Below are 17853 nucleotides of genomic sequence, written 5' to 3'. Positions count from 1 at the left end.
CACACACACACACACACTATACACACAGACCACATACAGACCACATACACACAGGCCACACACACACACTGCACACACACACCACACAGACCACATACACACACACTACACACAAGCAGACCATACACACAGACCACATACACACACACACACACACACAGACCACACAGATCACACACAGACCATATACACACAGACTATGCACATGCAGACCATACAGACCACACACACATACACACACACACACACTGCACACACAGACCGCATACACACAGACTACGCACATGTAGACCATATAGACCACACACACACACACTACACACACAGACCACACGCAGACCACATGCACACTGACGACACACACACAGACCATGCACACAGACCAGACACACAACCATACGCACAGACCATACAGACCACACACACACAGACACATACATGCACACAGACACACACCACACAGATCACACACACACCGCACGCACACACACAGACCACACACACAGACACACAGACCATACAGACCACACATACACACAGACACACACACACACAGACCATACACACACAGACCACACAAACCATACACACACACATCACACCACACCCCCCTACGTAAAAGAATTCTGGGAGTAATTACAAAGTCTCCTTGTCCCTGGATGCTGTCTTCTATCTGAAACGTAAGCTCCGGCTCAGGATTTCTAATTAGATAGATGTTTTCCTCTACCGGGAGACACTGAGTCATTAGATAATTTTCTGATGATCTGCACGTACCTCTGAAACAGATGTCCCCTGCCACCATCAGCAGCACATAAACATTTAGACGTAGCTGAATTCCCCACAAGTAAGGAGATTAAGCAGGGTTGGGGTTTGGGATGTGTGAGCCATATCCTATCAGAACTAAAAGATAAAGAACAAAATGTATTTAAATCTCCCTTCCCCCTCTTCTGTACTGCTTAAATCATTGCACAGAAGCATACTTAGAACTAAGCGGTGACTATCACCAGTGTTCTCGCTCTATTTCACCCGTCAAGTTAAGCACCTTCTTATCGCAGCTGAAGTGGTGGTAGAAGAGGCTGGATCTTACACAGCCTGCCCCTGGCGGGATACATCCCCAGGGAGTTGACATACTTAAAGAGTAAAGCAGCTCATTTCATCAGATTAGTTTACACAGAAGGGAAAGGAGACTTCAGAGGCCAGTAGGCAAAGAGCCTTTTTGTTCTTTGTAATTTGACTCTGTAATTTGGTTATTATTTTTGTTTAATTCTACAAGCAGCCTGTGAGAGGAACTGACTCTGCATGGGGCCATCTTGTCAATGTTAACAACTCCCTTATTTATTTGCCTGGGAGAATCCTCCCATTTTGAAATATAGCATGAGATTCGGGGCTTATGTCTGCCTGGCTGCTGCCCAAGACCTTCCTCAATTAAGGAGGCACTTGTCATGAGACCCCCTCCCCGCCCAGGGCAGGGTCCTGTACCACGAGATAGGGACTCCAGGGCCCAGAATCAGGTCGTCTACTGTCCCCTTCTTCCCACCTTCCCTCCTCTTCCCAGGACATTCTGAGCTATGGACACCAGACATTCACAGTCCTGTCTCCCGTGTCATTTTTTAACTATCTTACTCTGTCTTGATTCCTTTATGTGCATTTGACATGCCCATGCAACCATGTAAAAAGACTTGCTTCTGGTCAGTCTCAGTGGCTCATCCCTGTAAACCCAATATTTTGGGAGGCCGAGGCTCAAAGATTACTTGAGGCCAGGAATTTGAGACCAGCCTGGGTGACATAGCAAGACCTCATTTCTATTTCAAAAAACTTAAATTAGCCAGGCATGGTGGCACACACCTGTAGTCTTGGCTACCCAGGAGGATAGCTTGAGACCAGGAGTTTGAGACTTCCGTGAGCTATGATCACGCCATTGCACTTCAGTCTGAGTGACAGAGCAAGATCCTGTCTCTATTTTTTAAAGACTTGCTTCCTTTCTGCTCATTTTCTGTTCTTAATTATTCAATTTGTTTGGTTTTGTGTGCTTTTGGCTCCTACTTTTGTCTTACTCCTTAGGTGGGCCACTCAACCTGGACCTTAGTCCCCTGGGGACTCAGCACTTCCTTGGACACCAATCATGCCCTCACTGGACTCCACCCTGATTCTCTACCCATTGAGCCGGAGGGGGAGATCTTTTGAAACACCATAGGATGGACAAAGCACTAGGTTTTTCTAGAGTGCTTGTGAAAATGCAGATTCCTGGGCCACACTCCAGACTTCCAGAATTAGGATCCCTGAGGAGTGGAGCCAAGGAATCTGCATTTTACAACCTCCCCAAGTGTGTCTTACGCCTACTGAAGTTTGAGAACCACAAAATCTAGATTTTTGAGAGACCAACTTCTCTAATTTATATCAGACAGGATTTGTGTTAAATGCTTCAGAAGCCCAGCAAAGGCTTGAGATAAGACTGTCCCCTCAACGTCATTGCAGGGGCTTTCTCTAGTTATTTCTGTTCAAAAATGACTCATATTTTTTGAGCAGTTAATATGCCAGCTTAACCCCCAAATTAATCTTTACAACAACCCCATGACATAAGTACAAGAAACTAAAGCTGAGAGAGGTTATATGGCTTGCCCAAGATCACACAGTTCATCACGGAGTTAAAATCACAACTGGATTCTGCCACATATAAACATAGGAAAACTGTATCAGGTGGGTAGCCTGGCTTGGGTCAGCCTCTAGTGTCTGCAAATACACAGAATTCTGATTCCTAACTTCACACAGACAGCCCCTTAGCATAGAGCTTAAAGCAGGGGAACAACAGAGAGGGAAAGGATGGCCTCAGAAAGATGCTCATGTGGATAGTGTGAGTTCTAAAATCAGCAAAAGGAATTCAAGTCAATCTGTGTGGGGATTCCGGCTGGGCTGCGAGCTAACTCTATCACAAAGCTCTCAAACTGGGCTACCACGCAGGGAGAAGTCAATGTCCAGTGATGTCTAGTAAATTTGATTAGGGTGGAGACCAAAATCAGGAAATTCAATTCAAATAACTGCCCCTGCCATTAAAATATTGCATGTTTTTAGCTGAATTATTCAGAATTTTCCAGATAATCACCCTACGTTATTAATGACCTCAGTATATGTCACTTTTGGCTCTCAATACGTATCTAAACAACTCATTCTCAGTAACCCTGTGATTCTGAGAGAAGAAAAAAGTGGACTCAAGGAAGTCCATGGGGAAACCTGGAAGAAAAGCATGAGCCAGCTCTGTTTGGCCTTACCCTTGGCTGTCCCAGGGAGACTCATGCGTCTGCTGTGTCACGCCACCAACAGCCATGCATTATGCAAGTCTGACCTACATTATGGTATTGAGACATAACTGCTATAATAGCAGGCAAAGTTTAATGTTCCTTGAAATTTTTTAATTTATATTTTTACCAGAGCAATACAGATATAAAGGTTTTCTGAATTTTTTTTTTCTCTTAAAAAAAAATGAGATGGGGCCCAAAGGCAGGGGTGGGCAGTGGTCATGCTATGTTGCCCAGATTGGTCTGGAACTCCTGGGATCAAGGAATCCTCTTGCCTCAGCCGCCTGAGTAGCTGAGACTAAAGGAACAGTCCACCAAGCCCAGCTTTGCATAAAGGTTTTTACATTCCAATATACCACAAGTCCTGGAAATTAAAAAAGGAGTTTCCTGACACCATTTCCTCTACCCTGAATTCCAACCCCCAGAGGTGACTCTTTTGTTTTGTTTTGGAGACAGAGTCTCAGTCTGTTGCCCAGGTTGGAGTGCAGTGGTGTGAAAACAGCTCACTTCCCGGATTTCAAGCAATCCTCTTGCTTCAGCCTCTATGACTCTCGGCACGTGCCACCATGCTCAGCTAATTTTTTTTTTTTTTTTTTTTTTTTTAGCGACCAGGGCGGGAGGGAGGGAGGAGGGGGTGTCTCACCACGTTGCCCAGGCTGTCTTGAACTCCTGGCCTCAAGTGATCCTCCCATCTCAGCCTCCTGAAGTGCAGAGATTATAGTTGTGAGCCACCGCAGCTGGCTTCTTTTAGCTTTTCTTTAGAGTTCTTAGGAATTCTCTTAGGAATTTTCCTTTGTATTTTCAAATGATACACTTATATGGCTGTGGGGTTTTTTCCTTCATTTTATAATTTTAAGCATCATCTACTGAATTCCTATTACATAAGATTGGAATCTAGCTCTTACGTCAACATCTCCCCCTCCCCACCCACCGCCTGTACTTCCTCACTCCCATCCTCTTAACGTAGTAATGCCACAAATTTTGGCCCAATCAATATGTAATGTTTACATTATTTACAACCATGTGAATATGGCTCAAGGCTGAGTCATATAATGTACTATAAATACATTTTGTTACTAGCACAACGTTGTTTTTCTAGAGATAGTATGTTCTTTTTGTGTAGTTTTCTATGTACCTATCACTTATTCCTAATCAAATTCTTCAAACAAAGCTACAAAATTCCTCTGAATAAGATACAGTCAAAGGCATCAGATAATACACCTTTTTTTTTTTTTCTTGGAAACATCCCTCCTGAAGCCTCCTATCTTCTTGACCCCACCTGCACAGGCTGTTCCCCAGGCCTGCCCTACATACCTGGGGCTCCACTCATCACAACCTGGGAACTCCCTGTGACTCTCTCCTGTGTGGGACCTGAATCCCAAATCATTTTTCTCAATTTACTTCTTCTTTTGATTAAGTTTACTAAGAAGTGTGCAGGGAAAATACATGTTTTTTAGACCTTGCCTGTCTGAAATTGTCTTTGTCATACCATATGACCATACTCAGTTGACTGCATATAGAATCCTAAGATAGATGTCATTTCCCCTCAGAAATCTGAAGGCCTGCTACTCAGTTTCCGAGCTTCCGACAGGACTGTTGAAAAGTCCAATAGCATTTGAATTTTCATTCTCTGTATATGAGCTATGTTTTCCTCTGTGGAGCGTTTTTAAATCTTTTTATCTCAGCCTCTGAGAACACATGCTGACATACCTTGCTGCTGGTGTTTTGCACTCATCGTGTGCTGGCATGTGGTAGACAGACCCTGAGGCCTTGTGTCTTTCATTTCTGAAATTTTTACTTAAATGACATCTTTGACAAACTCTTCCTCCATTTCCCTCATTCTCACTTGGAATTCCTTTTAGTAGGATGTTGGGCCTTGTGGACAGACCATTTAATTTTGTCTTTTTCTCCTATTTTTAAAATGCCTTTGTATTTTTGTTCCAGTTCCTAGAAGATTTTCTCATCTTTATCCTACAGTATTTCTTTTTATTTTTTTTTCCACATTAAATTTTGTTTTAATGGGCTTAAAATTCTGAGGCCAATTTTTGGTCACATTGTTTCCATTTTAAAATCTAAAAATTTAATATTGCCGTGAAAGAGCTAGTCCACAGAACATTCTTTTCCTTTTGAAGCTTTTATGATCCACTGTACCAATAGCCGATGTTTTACTCTTGAACACAAATGACTCAAATTGTCCATCAGGACAAATGGTGCCGAGTCAATTCTGGGCCAGATTGAGACTAGGGCACAGATGTGGGATGGAATATTCTTTTAACCTCTGAGATTTCTGGGTGTACATTTTGCTTTGCTGCCTCCATCAGCCTTCTTGTTAACTGTCTTCATGACACCCACAGCTGCAGACTCTGTCATATCTTGGACAGCAAAACTGTCTCCGGTCTGAGAAGCTCTTTACACACGTGACCCTGGCAGGAACCACACCAACTGCAATATCATCACCAGACTTCCAGATGTTGTGCTTTTTCCAGCTTCTTGCCACATCAAACTTCCCCTCGCAAACCACAGAGCAGTATGGCCACTCAGCCCGGGATTTGGCCAACTCTGATTTGGCCTGGATGGCCCAGGGTTCTCACCTATGCAAAGTTGGAAGCTTCCAGAGCAGGGAGAAGCCATTCCTTCTGCAATGAGCATCACTGATGGACAGGTTTTTGATGCTGAAGCCTATGCTGTCATGAGGCAGAACTTTGCTGTAAGCAAAGCATTTCAATAGAAGTTGCCTCGGTCGTTGTTTTGACTTGGAAAAAGTGACCACCAGATCTGCACCTAGAGTACCAGTCACCACTTGACCCATGGGGACAGCACCAATTGTCCTGAAGGAGTGGACGGAGGCCCTGTCAGTTTCATGCAGTGGGTGGTGCACTCCCACAGCACCAGCATTCTCATGGTGATGTTAGCACACAGCTCCCGCATCTTGTCATCTGAAAGTGATGCCAATGCTACCATGTGGGTTATGGTAACTTTTTTTTTTGGAGGCAGAGTCTCACTCTGTTGCCCAGGCTGGAGTGCAGTGGCACAATCTCGCTCACTGCAACCTCCACCTCCCGGATTCAAGCAATTCTGTCTCAGCCTCCTGAGTAGCTGGGATTACAGGTGCGTGCCATCACGCCCAGCAAATTTTTGTATTTTTAGTAGAGACAGGGTTTTATAATGTTGACCAGGCTGGTCTCGAACTCCTGACCTCAAGTGATCCGCCTGCCTCGGCCTTCCAAAGTGCTGGGATTACAGGCGTGAGCCACCGCGCCTGGCCCTTTGGCAACTTTTTAAAAACATACATGGGACTGCTTTGGTGGCTTCCTCATGTTTCTCCTGGCTCAATGGAATCTGCTTTCTAACACCAGCAATGAAGTGTTTCACACCCAAGGTGTAAGACAAAGAGCACACTCTAGGTCTGCTAATGCTTTGCATTACCTGCTGCAAATTCTTCCACACCACAGCTACAATCAGGAGGGCCGGCCGGAGATGTGCGTATACTCATGTTTCAGGTAAAGTCTCTTTCACATAGTGTTCTGAGGTATGGTAAGCCAAATAAGAGCCCCCAGAGATGTCCACGTCCTGGTCCCTGAAAACCTTTATGTTATACAACAAAGAGGACTTTGCAGATGTGGTTAAGGTTATAGATCTCAAGATGGGGCAATTATCCAGAATTAACTAGGAGGGCACAATCTATGATCTCTTAAAAGTAGAGAACTGGCTGATGTCAGAGAGATGAGAAGACAGGAGAGATTCAAAGCATGAGAGGGACTCCACTCACTGTGGCTGGCTTTGAAGATGGAGGACGAGGCCAGAGTCAGGGGATGCAGGGGTGGCCTCTAGAAGCTGAGAATGACCCAGCTGATGCCAGCAAGGAAATAGGGACCTCAGTCCTACAATCACAGAGAACTGAGTTCCGCCAATGATCTGAATACTTAAGGAAACAGATTCTCCCCTTGAGCCTCCAGAAAGGAATGCAGTCCTGCTGACACCTTGAGTGTAGTCCAGCAGGACCCGTGGAGAACACATTTCAGATAACTCATTTGTAGCTGGGCACAGTGGCTCGCACCTATAGTCCCAGCTCCTGACGCAGGGGTCAGAGAAGAGGGACTGAGGCAGGCAGGAGGATCACTTGAGCCCAGGAGTTTAAGTCCAGCCGGAGCAGCATAGAAAGATCCTGTCCCTAAAATAAGAAGAAAAAAAAAAAAAACACAAAGAAAAGATAACACATTTATGTTGTTTTAAGCCACAAAATTTGTGGTATTTTGTTACAGCAGTGATAGGAGACTAATACACAAAGCATCCATGTGGTTGCTAGTGGTCGCTTAGTACTTGCTGGTCTCAGATTCCCACATGGAGCCATCAGTGGGGATCCGTGTTCCTGTTTAGCCGTTAATTTATGACCCAAGTGTGTTTGGAAGCCATTTGCACATGAGGGCTTATGAGGACCCTTCCGGGTTTAACTGGCTTTTAAAAACTACAGACCTCTAGTGTGGGTTTTCTCCTTATTAGTCAGAGTACAGGATTCTATGTGCCTTTCGCTTCTCTTCTATATTAGACTCAGTGTCAACAGGGCTCTGGCTTCGTCCACCTCCCCTGATTTTACCGGCACATTACAATGGGTGAGCCCTGCCAGCAGGCAGTGAGGTGCAGGGGAGGGGAGGGGGGCGCACTGGACCCTGTTTAGAAGACAGGTGGGTCAAAAGCACTTCGTTCTCCAAGCTTCTCAGGGAGTGGGGCCTTCACATCCCCCATGCCTCCTTCACAGATTGTTGTCAGGAAATTAAATGAGATCATTTATGTGAACATTCTCTCTCTCTAGCTTTCTCACTCTCTTACTCTCTCTCCCCTTCTCTGTCTCGTGTGTGTGTGTGTATGTGTGTGTGTGGTAATTCTCTTTTTATTTAACTTTTTAATGAAATGCAAACTATTTACAAAAAAAAGTGTACAACTTGCAATGACCTAATTCAAAGTGAATAAACTCAGTATCAAAAATAGAACATCTTCAGCACCCCAGCTGGCCCCTTCCTGCCCCCACATCATTACCCCCAACTCTAACCACTATAACCACCCCCCATCATTACCCCCAATTATAACCACTACAGCCACCCCCATCCCTACCCCCAACTATAACCACTCTGATCTTCTAACGCCACAGATTGGTTTTGTCTGTTTTTGTTTTGTTTTGTTTTGTTTAGATTACTATTACACAAATAGAGTAATAATATATAATCTTCTGGGCCTGGATTCTTTTGCTCAACTTCATGTTTGTGAGGTACATCCATGTTGTTGTGCATATCTGTCATTATTCTGAATGTTTTAAATACAAAACAATAGATAAAATTGGCTTTTCACTCTACAGTTCAAATGCCATTTAGAATAATAATTTCTTCCACTTATCTTAAAAGCTACCAGCAGGAGCAATGAATTGTTTGTGTTTTAAACATATTCATGTAATAGATCTAAAATTCTTTCCTTTATGCAGAAGAAATGGCAAGGGAACCATGATTTGTCTGTGTCATCATAGCCTGTCAAATTCTCCAGGTGCCTAATGGGCTTTATCTGAATGTCTCTCACCTGCTTCCCTCCCACAAGTCCTGGGGAGGGCTCCTTTGCTCCAGGCCAGGTAGTCCCTCCCCACAAAGAAGCATCCCCTGATTACCCTAAGAACAGACAGGAGAACAATAACAGTATCCAATCTTAGATGCTGTTTTTAATCTATATTTATGTAGCTGTGAAAATTAGCAGGGCCATGCCATCCATCTCCAAGGGAAATATAAAGATTAAACTGAATAGGAACAGTGTAACTACCTGCTCACATCAGAGTCTACCATCCAGTATAGTTATGAGGTCACTAAAATTAATGAAACTTTTCTTTAGCTAATGAAATAGCCTGTGGCCAGATCAAATACCAATGAAATTCATTAACTTCTAATCTAGGGAGCAGGAGAGCCAAATTGAATTTTACATGCTAATGTTTTCTGAAACAAAGCAAAATCAAAAGCCTCGGCAAAAAGAAATGAGACATTTGGAAGCTTATCACTAGGCTGCCAACATTGTCTTTCTCTTTACCCTCACACCATGCACTGTACCTAACTGTTGCACCTTGTCATGTTCTACATTAGCAAAGGAACCCCACGGACACTAAAAAAAAAATCTGTAAAGGAGTAAAGTGCCTAGGACGGATATAGTTATTACCTAGCTGGCAATTCATGAGAATAGCAGACAGTTTTTCAGCAGAGAGAAGGCAGATTGATGACAGCTTGGATGAGTGCAATTCACAGATGCTGTGCTGGGTACCCAAGAGCAGGACACGGGCAGCCAGCACTTTCCCCAAACACTTGTGACTTTATTACCTAATTTCTACTCACCTCTTATTATATTTGCTCTAGAAGTCAACACACGCTTGTGGCAATGAATCCAACTCGGTGACTTCCTTTTACAAAGCAAATTCCAATCAGTGGCAATATTTGAAGAAATGAGAATGTAACGATACTGACTACAGACCTGACACTAGAGAAAGACGAGACTCTCTCCCAGGGGCATAGCAACACACACTGGGGCCCGCTGCTCCCACAAGCTGGTAATTTAGCCCAGCAGATGCAACAAGGCCACTTGGAAACACCAAACTGCATGATCTTGGCTCCTGGCCCAGCCGCTAATTTGTTGAAGGCAGAAGTGACCCTGTGAACCATTCAAAGGTGTATGTTTCTTTGAGAGGAGAAGTGGAAATATGGACTATAAACTGCTCCCAGGAAAAAAAAAAAATCAGATGAGAGAGAAGGAAAACTCCTATGCTGTGACAGTTTATTTGTAAACAAAACATCTAAACATATGCCTCTGGGAGCTCCCTTTCTTGTGGATCTCAACCACAGATAGTGTACAAGACATAAGTACATATTGGAGTTAAAACTGACAGCTTCCCTCTCACACTTTTGGACCTCTTTTTATTGTTTTCCATTCCAGAATGTTCATGGTAATTTGAATGAACATGGGTTCTGGCTTTCAGATTTTGATTTCTGATGTCTGCCACCATCCCTCCTGAGCACTGTCACCAGATTCGTCTGTGGAGAACAAGGCAACCTGCATCCAACATTGACACAGCGGAATCTCTCCACTCGGAGAAGCGCAAGTTTCTCTGCCAAGCACACAGGACGCTTCACAACCCAACACCACATCTCCTTGCAGTTTCCTCAGTACACCCTAACATAACCCCTCTAGCCCATCCAGCCAGGCCCCTTGCTGTGTCCCCTGCAGACCATGCATGGTTCTAGGTCTGTTCCGTTCCACTCTCCTCACTAGCCTCAATTCTACTGCATTCTGATAACCTTTGTGTTGCAACGCAGATGTTATTCTCTCTGTCTACGGTGCTCCTGGGGCCAGGCAGGCAGTGTAGAAGCATGATACACAAAAAAAAGGACTTCGTTTTTTCGGGTGTTCCAGGGATCAGACTGGACCAAGGGAGACAGTCACCCAGGATGGGTAAAGAAAAAAATCTAAATCCTAGCCAACGAATCGCATGAGGGCATAGGATTCCAGGAAGTGGCACTAAGCTTCAGGTCCAAAGGGTGGAAGAGGGCACAGCGACAAATCCCCTAGACACATGGTGGGACTGCACACTGCTGCTGTCTGCCACGTGGGTTAGGTGTGGCCACAGGTCAATGAAATTGGAAGTGATAATCCTGAATAAGTATTATTCCTCTTTGCTGTTTTGCTTTGGTTTACAGACTAGTGGTGCATACCATTTCACTTGATTTTCTTTCTCCTTCTAACTACAGTTGATAAACTTATTTAGTATTTGGTCACTCCTGGCCACAAGCTATAGACTTCCTTTATTTTCATAATCTCATGATGCTGAGTGACAGTACTTGAGAGGAAGAATCTGGTGTGAGCAAGGAGCTCCGAGTTCTTGGGTTAATTTTGTGAGTGGAAATGACATGCTCCTCTTTTTGTTTAATTTACATAAACACTTCTCTTAAGAATACCTTGATTTGAAGAAAAGTTGCGAGGATAGCATACTGAGTTTCCACATGCCCCTCCCCTAGTTCCTCCTACTAGTAACACCTTACATTTTCTGGCTACCTTTGTCATAGTTAAGGAACCAACCTTGGTGCATTAACTAAAGTCCACACGTTACTCAGATTTCACTAGGTTTCCCCGAAGGTCCGTTTTCTGTCCGGGGTCCCATCCAGGACATCACATCGCATTTGTTTGTCATCTTTTTCTTAGCCTCCTCTGGGCTGTGGCAGTTTCTCAGACTTTCCTCATTTTTGATGACTTCGACAGTTTTGAGGAATCCAGGGCAGGTATTTTGTAGAATATACTTCAGTTTGTGTTTGTCTGATGTTTTCACCATGATTATTAGACTGAGGATATGGGTTTGGGGTGGGAAGACCACAGAGGTGAGATGCCCTCCTCATCACATCCCCATCACATCATGGTACCAACATGTCTCATTAGAGCTGCGTGTAGACTTTTGTCACTGGGCCGATGTGGTCTTTGCCCGGCTTCTCCATTGCAAGGGCCCCACGCTCTACAGGGGGAGTACAGTAGGGCACAGCGCATTCTGAGGGCTGGGCAGCTAACCCACACTGCCTTTGTATCTATCATCTGGAATCCTTCCACACAGGAGGTGTGTCTCTCAGCACTTGGGCCTCTCTGGGATGAAAGTTTTAAGTGCATACAAAGGCTTTGCCAAGCTCTCTCTTCCTGATGCCATGATGACTATAAATGGCAGCTCCATGGCCTGGATCCAGAGGGAGAACAATGACACCATGATGTATAACGTGAACAAGAAATTAATCTTTGTTGTTTGAGCCATTGAGACTTTGGGATATTTTTTATGGCACCATAACTTACCTTCCCCAAGGAAGGGTAAAACAAGGTTATATTCTCAAGGGCAGTAGTCAGGAGGGTGGGGGCCATGAAAGGGCCAGCGTGTCTATTAATGGTTTACGACTGACGCTGGAACACGGTCATACATGAGAGGTCTGCTCTGACATGACATGGCCTCCACAGACTGGGGTCCAGATGGCACTAAACCCTCTTCCAGAGTGCAGCTTCTCCTTCCAGATCTCTCCTAATCACTGCAACACACATTGGTTTTATCACACTTCAAATCTAAAATAAAATCATCTCCCCTCAGTCACAGCCAGTGCCTCCTCCTGACTTTGTATTTCTGCCCCTGGTGCAGTTATCTTCCCTTTCCTGGCTTACAATCTTAGTGTGATTGTTGAGCACAGCTTCTGTGGTGGTCAGTCATTTCTAGAGATTCTACCCACAATGTGACATTGGCACTCACCTTTTCCATGCCTCCCTCTCTCGAGCTCAGAGCCTCCTCCCCTCTGTCTACACCACTGTGACAGATCCTAATTAACCTCCTGCTCTCTCTTCACCCTTCTCTTCTCCTCCAGGTATCTGTCTCTAAACTAAAGACCAGATCAGTTCTTTTTTCCATGTAAACTACCTTCTTGTTCTACCACTGGTCTTCCATCGTCTTTTCCTTCCTCATCTACCTGTCCAGTCTTATTTCCCATGAGCCTTTCACCTCAAGTCTACACCTCAGATATCCCTGTTAGATCTGTTTTCCAAGTACTTGCAATTCTCTGTAAGAGGGTTACTCTTCCTGTTCTGCCTTAACCTCTCGTCTTCTTCTCCGAGTGGCAAGTTCTGGCACCTCTTCAAGTTCCGGCTCAAATGTCATCTCCTCTATGAAATCCTTACTGACTCGTCCTATTCCAGGCAGAATTAATCATTCCTTCTTCCTTTTCCAATTTAGAAACAATCACGTTCATTCTTTAATGTTTGACTCAAGAAAAACCTCTTATTTTCTTTCTTTCTGTATTAGTTTGCCAAGGCTGCCATAATAAACACCATTGACTTGGCTTAAACAACAAAAATGTATTTCTCACAGTCCTCGAGGTTAGACGTGTGAGATCAAGGTGTTGGCAGGTTTGGTTTTTTTCTGAGGCCTTCCTTCTTGGTTTGCAGAGGGCCACCTTCTCCTGCGTCCTCACACGGTCTTCCCCACATGTGCGTCTGTGTCCTAATCTCCCCTTCTTACTAAGACACCAGTCGTACTAGATCAGAAGCTACCCATATGACCTCATTTTACCTTAATTACCTCTTTGAAAATCCTGTTTCCAAATAGAGTCATACTCTGAGGTACTGGTGGTTAGGACTTCAATGTGTGAATTTTGAGGGTGCACAATTCAGCCCAGAACATCTTCCTTCCTTCCTTTTCTCCTTCTCCTCCTTTTCCTTCTTCTCTTTCTCCTTCTCTCTCTCTCTCCCTCTTTTTCTCTTTCATTTATATAAAAAAGATAAATTGATCCCTGAACTTTCAGCAGGAATAAAAAGCAGTAAAGACATTATCCTTGTCCTCAAGCAGCAGCTAGCCTCTCACAGGGGACAGACATGGAGCCGAATAAGCCCAAGCTCCCTTCAGAAGACGCCAACAGCCTCTGTGGCGCTCTGTCAGGGCCCCATGCCCCAGGTTCCAGTGCAGATCCTCGCATTGGACTACAGTGCCTCGTCTAGCTTCCTGTCACAGGAATGAATTGTGAGCTTCTGAGGTCAGGGCCACCTTACTCATCTCCGAATTTACAGTGCCTTGAAATGCACCTGGTACATAATAAATGATTAACAAATATTGGTTGAATTGAACCCAAATAAATTGATATTATATTTTTACTCCTGAAGGATTTTTTGCTGATAGATTAACTTTTTCATCAGACTTAAACAAGGGACAAGTTTCTTTGTTAAAGTCAGCAGCTCAAAAGTGATCAATTATATGGCATTTTACAATTTTTTTTTTTTTAAGAAACAGTCTTACTCTGTTGCCCAGGCTGGAGTGCATGGCTTACTGCAGCCTTGACCTCCTGGACTCAAGTGATCCTTTTGCCTCAGTCTCCCAAAATAGCTGGGACCACAGGTGTGTGCCACCATGCCCAGCTAGTGTGTGTGTGTGTGTGTGTGTGTGTGTTCAATTTTTTATAGAGACAGGATCTCACTATGTTCCCCAGGTCAGTCTTGAACTCCCGGGGTCAAGTGATCCTCCTTCCTGGGCCTCCCAAAATGCTAAGATTACAGGCATGAACCACCCATAATTTGCTTGTTAAACTGATAAAAATACAAATTAACATCTTTGAAAAAGCAATGTTTCTACCATTTTCTGGGGAAAATGACTTCTGGGTTTCCTTCTATTTAGGAATCTCTCAGGTCTTTCCTATTGCAATAAGTTGTGTATCTAAAAATTGTAACTGCAATAGCAAATTAACATTAGTTGTATTTTGATGCCAACCAAAAATAAAAAGGAGCCTCATACTCTGAAAGTGATAAGCAAGGAGAATCTTACAAAGACTGGAAAATATTTTGAGAAAATAAAAACTGAAAAATTAGAAGCATTCAACTTAAGTATTATATAAAGTTTAAACAACTAATGAGTAGTGTTAATGGTCTGTTCTAGTTTAAGGTTATTGGTGACAGCATTTGTAACTGGCTGTTGGCTCACGTCAATGATCTACCGTAATTGGCAGACTGAGAGTCCCACTTTCCTTTTTCTTTGGAGACTAACGGTAATTTTCCCCCAACCTTATCTCTACCTTCTCTCTAGGAGTGAGGTTCTGTAGAAGGTCTTCGTGTGACCGCTCGTGGCTGTCTGTGCCCTGCCGTAGCCTGCGAGGCAGAGCGGAAGCTGGGCGCTGCAGGAGAGGCAACAAGGCCTCACCGAGGGGCAGAAACCAGGAAGCTGGGCCAGCCACGCCCTGAAGACTGCGAGGCAGAGCGGAAGCTGGGCGCTGCAGGAGAGGCAACAAGGCCTCGCCGAGGGGCAGAAACCAGGAAGCTGGGCCAGCCACGCCCTGAAGACTCTGCTCCTCCCCGTAGTAGAGACCAGGTGTGACTTCCCATGGGGAGGGGGTGGTGAGAGTTGAGACAAACTGTCCCTGAAAGTGAAGAGGCCTCAGGCAGGCGGAGCACCACACACTCTGGAAGAGTGACACAGGACTCACTGGAACTAAAACTGTGATGTGATGAAATGTTGTCAAAGCAAAATAACCACAACAATAAAAATACTAGCAGGCACTTACATAGCACTCTGAGCCGGCGTTCTGGCAGCTTTACTTATATATTAACACAGTATGAACTATGTTTTTGTTTAATATCACACACTTACCAGTTGCAAAAGACTACTAATGCCTACATTTTTCTGGCAAGATGTCGTTTTCCATTAAGGCTCTATAAGGCTGGCTGTGGTGGCTCACATCTGTAATCCTAGCACTTTGGGAGGCCAAGGCAGGAAGATCACTTGAGCTCAGGAGTTAGAGACCAGCCTAGGCAACAGAGCAAGACCCTGTCTCTACAAAAAATTCAAAACATTAGCAGATCATGGTGGCTCCTGTAGTGCCAGCTACTCTGGAGACTGAGGTGGGAGGATCACTTGAACCCGAGAAGTCAAGGCAAGGCTGCACTGAGCTATGATGGTGCCACTGCACTCCAGCCTGGGTGACTAAGCAAGACAGTGTTTCCAAAAAAAAAAAAAGAGAGAGAGAGAAAGAAAAGGCTCCTTTAAATCCAGCCTTCAGCAGATGAGGGGAATAAAACGGGCATGCCTTATATTAAGAGGGCTATTCGGGATTGCCCAGCAAATCTTTTTTTTAAGCTGTTTATGCCACATAATTAAGCTCATAAAATTTTCTTTGAAGAACCAAATAGGTTATATAACCAAAAGCCAAAGTCAAGTGATTCTTATGAGCAAACAACATATAGTTAATCTGTAAAATTCTTTTGGGACCTCATACTGTTCTAAAGTTTTTCCTTACATAGAAACAAAAGCTTCTTCCCATAACATCCTTCTTTTTTCTTTATATCTCTTTCCACAGCTCAAAGTGTGTTTGGTCCTCTGAGAAATCCCTGAGCAAATGCAGCAGTCATTTGCCCTGGGTGGTGTCTTTCTTCTTTACTAAACCTAATCAATTCTTCTAACTCTTATTTATGAGAGATGTACATAAAGTATATGCTTATATAAAATATGTTTATAGAAATGTGTACTGTGTAGTTTAGCAGTGGACACTGTTTGCGTGGTTGCTCAAGTACATGATGCATTGATAATTCATATACAAGAAGTGCTTTTGGGTTGGACTCTGGTCGGCGGGATGGGAACACACTATACAGCTGATCTTTGAACAACTGGGGTTTGAACTGCATAGGTCCACTTATACACAGACGTCTTCGATACAAATTACACAGAATGCACTGGCCTCTCCTACCTCCCCTTCCACCTCCATCGCCTCTTCTGCTTCTGCCACCCCTGAGACAACAAGACCAACCCCTCCTCTTCCTCCTCCTCCTCAGCCTGCTCAACATCAAGGCGAAGAAAAGGAAGACCTTTATGATGATCCACTTCCACTTAATAAATAGTAAATATATTTTCTCTTCCTTTCGATTTTCTTAATAATATTTTCTTTTCTCTAGCTTACTTTATTGTAAGAATACAATATATAATACATATAACATACAAAATATGTGTTAATCGACAGTTCTGTTTTTGGTAAGGCTTCTGGTCAACAGTAGGCTATTAGTAGTTTAGTTTTGGGGCAGTCATACATGGATTTTCCACTGTGTGGGGGTGTTGGCCTCCAAACCCCACATTGTTTAGGGGTCAACTATACTGGCAGTGCTGGCCTCTTTTCTCTTTGGGGTACAGTCAGCACGCATGTCATTATAGTTTTACTTTCTCCCAAGTATATTTCATTGCTTCAGTGTTTTTGTCTTTGGTTTGGATTTCTTTTTTCATCAGAATTTATAGACCTTCTGCAAAGCGTAAGTTTGGAGGGAATGCAATGCTTCTATCAGTCAGCATCCCAGCTGGAAAGAGATGACACGCTCAGAGGGGTCACTGAATGGACTGAAACTGACAGGCTATCTAGAGAAACCAGCAGAGGCTTAAGGAGACGGACAAGCTATGGTAAAGCCTCAGGAATCAGCAACAAGGGAGGCCTTTATCACCCCTCAACCTGTTGGGAAGTGGAAGGCAGGGGACAAATATGAGAACTCAGAGCTCTGGCTATGAAGAGGGGCTGCTCGCAGGATCTGAGACTCTAGAAGAGAAACAGATTTCTCTTAGGGAAGGAGCAGGCAAGAAACCTCCAACCTCTCTCCACCCTCTTCCATCTCCCCAGTTCCTGCTGCGGACCAAAGCCTGTGAAAAGCAGAAATCTAGAAGATGAAGGGGGGAGGAAATTAGTCTTCCAGGCCACACAGCGGGGTCAGCAGGAGTCTTGAGGGGCAAAGAGAAAATCCAGGTCTGCACAAAATGCAATGGGAGAAGCCTAGTTTCTCAGAAAGCAGGCACTGTGCACTCTGCATCTTTTCATGACCATATCGAGCGTCTAGTGCAGGGCATGACACCCATGACTTTCTCAACAAGGGTCTTACTGAATCTGCGAACAGATTAGATGTCAGTTGTTACCTGAAATAGAAGGCATTGTAACTGACAAGGGAGTACACATGAACTCTGACTTTTTTAAACAACCACATATTACTATTATTTAAAACTTCCTCTTCTAAAACA

The sequence above is a fragment of the Mandrillus leucophaeus genome, unplaced genomic scaffold (genome assembly GCF_000951045.1).
Source record: "Mandrillus leucophaeus isolate KB7577 unplaced genomic scaffold, Mleu.le_1.0 Scaffold604, whole genome shotgun sequence".
Taxonomy (NCBI): Eukaryota; Metazoa; Chordata; class Mammalia; order Primates; family Cercopithecidae; genus Mandrillus; species Mandrillus leucophaeus.
Note: the sequence above shows the minus strand (reverse complement) of the source record.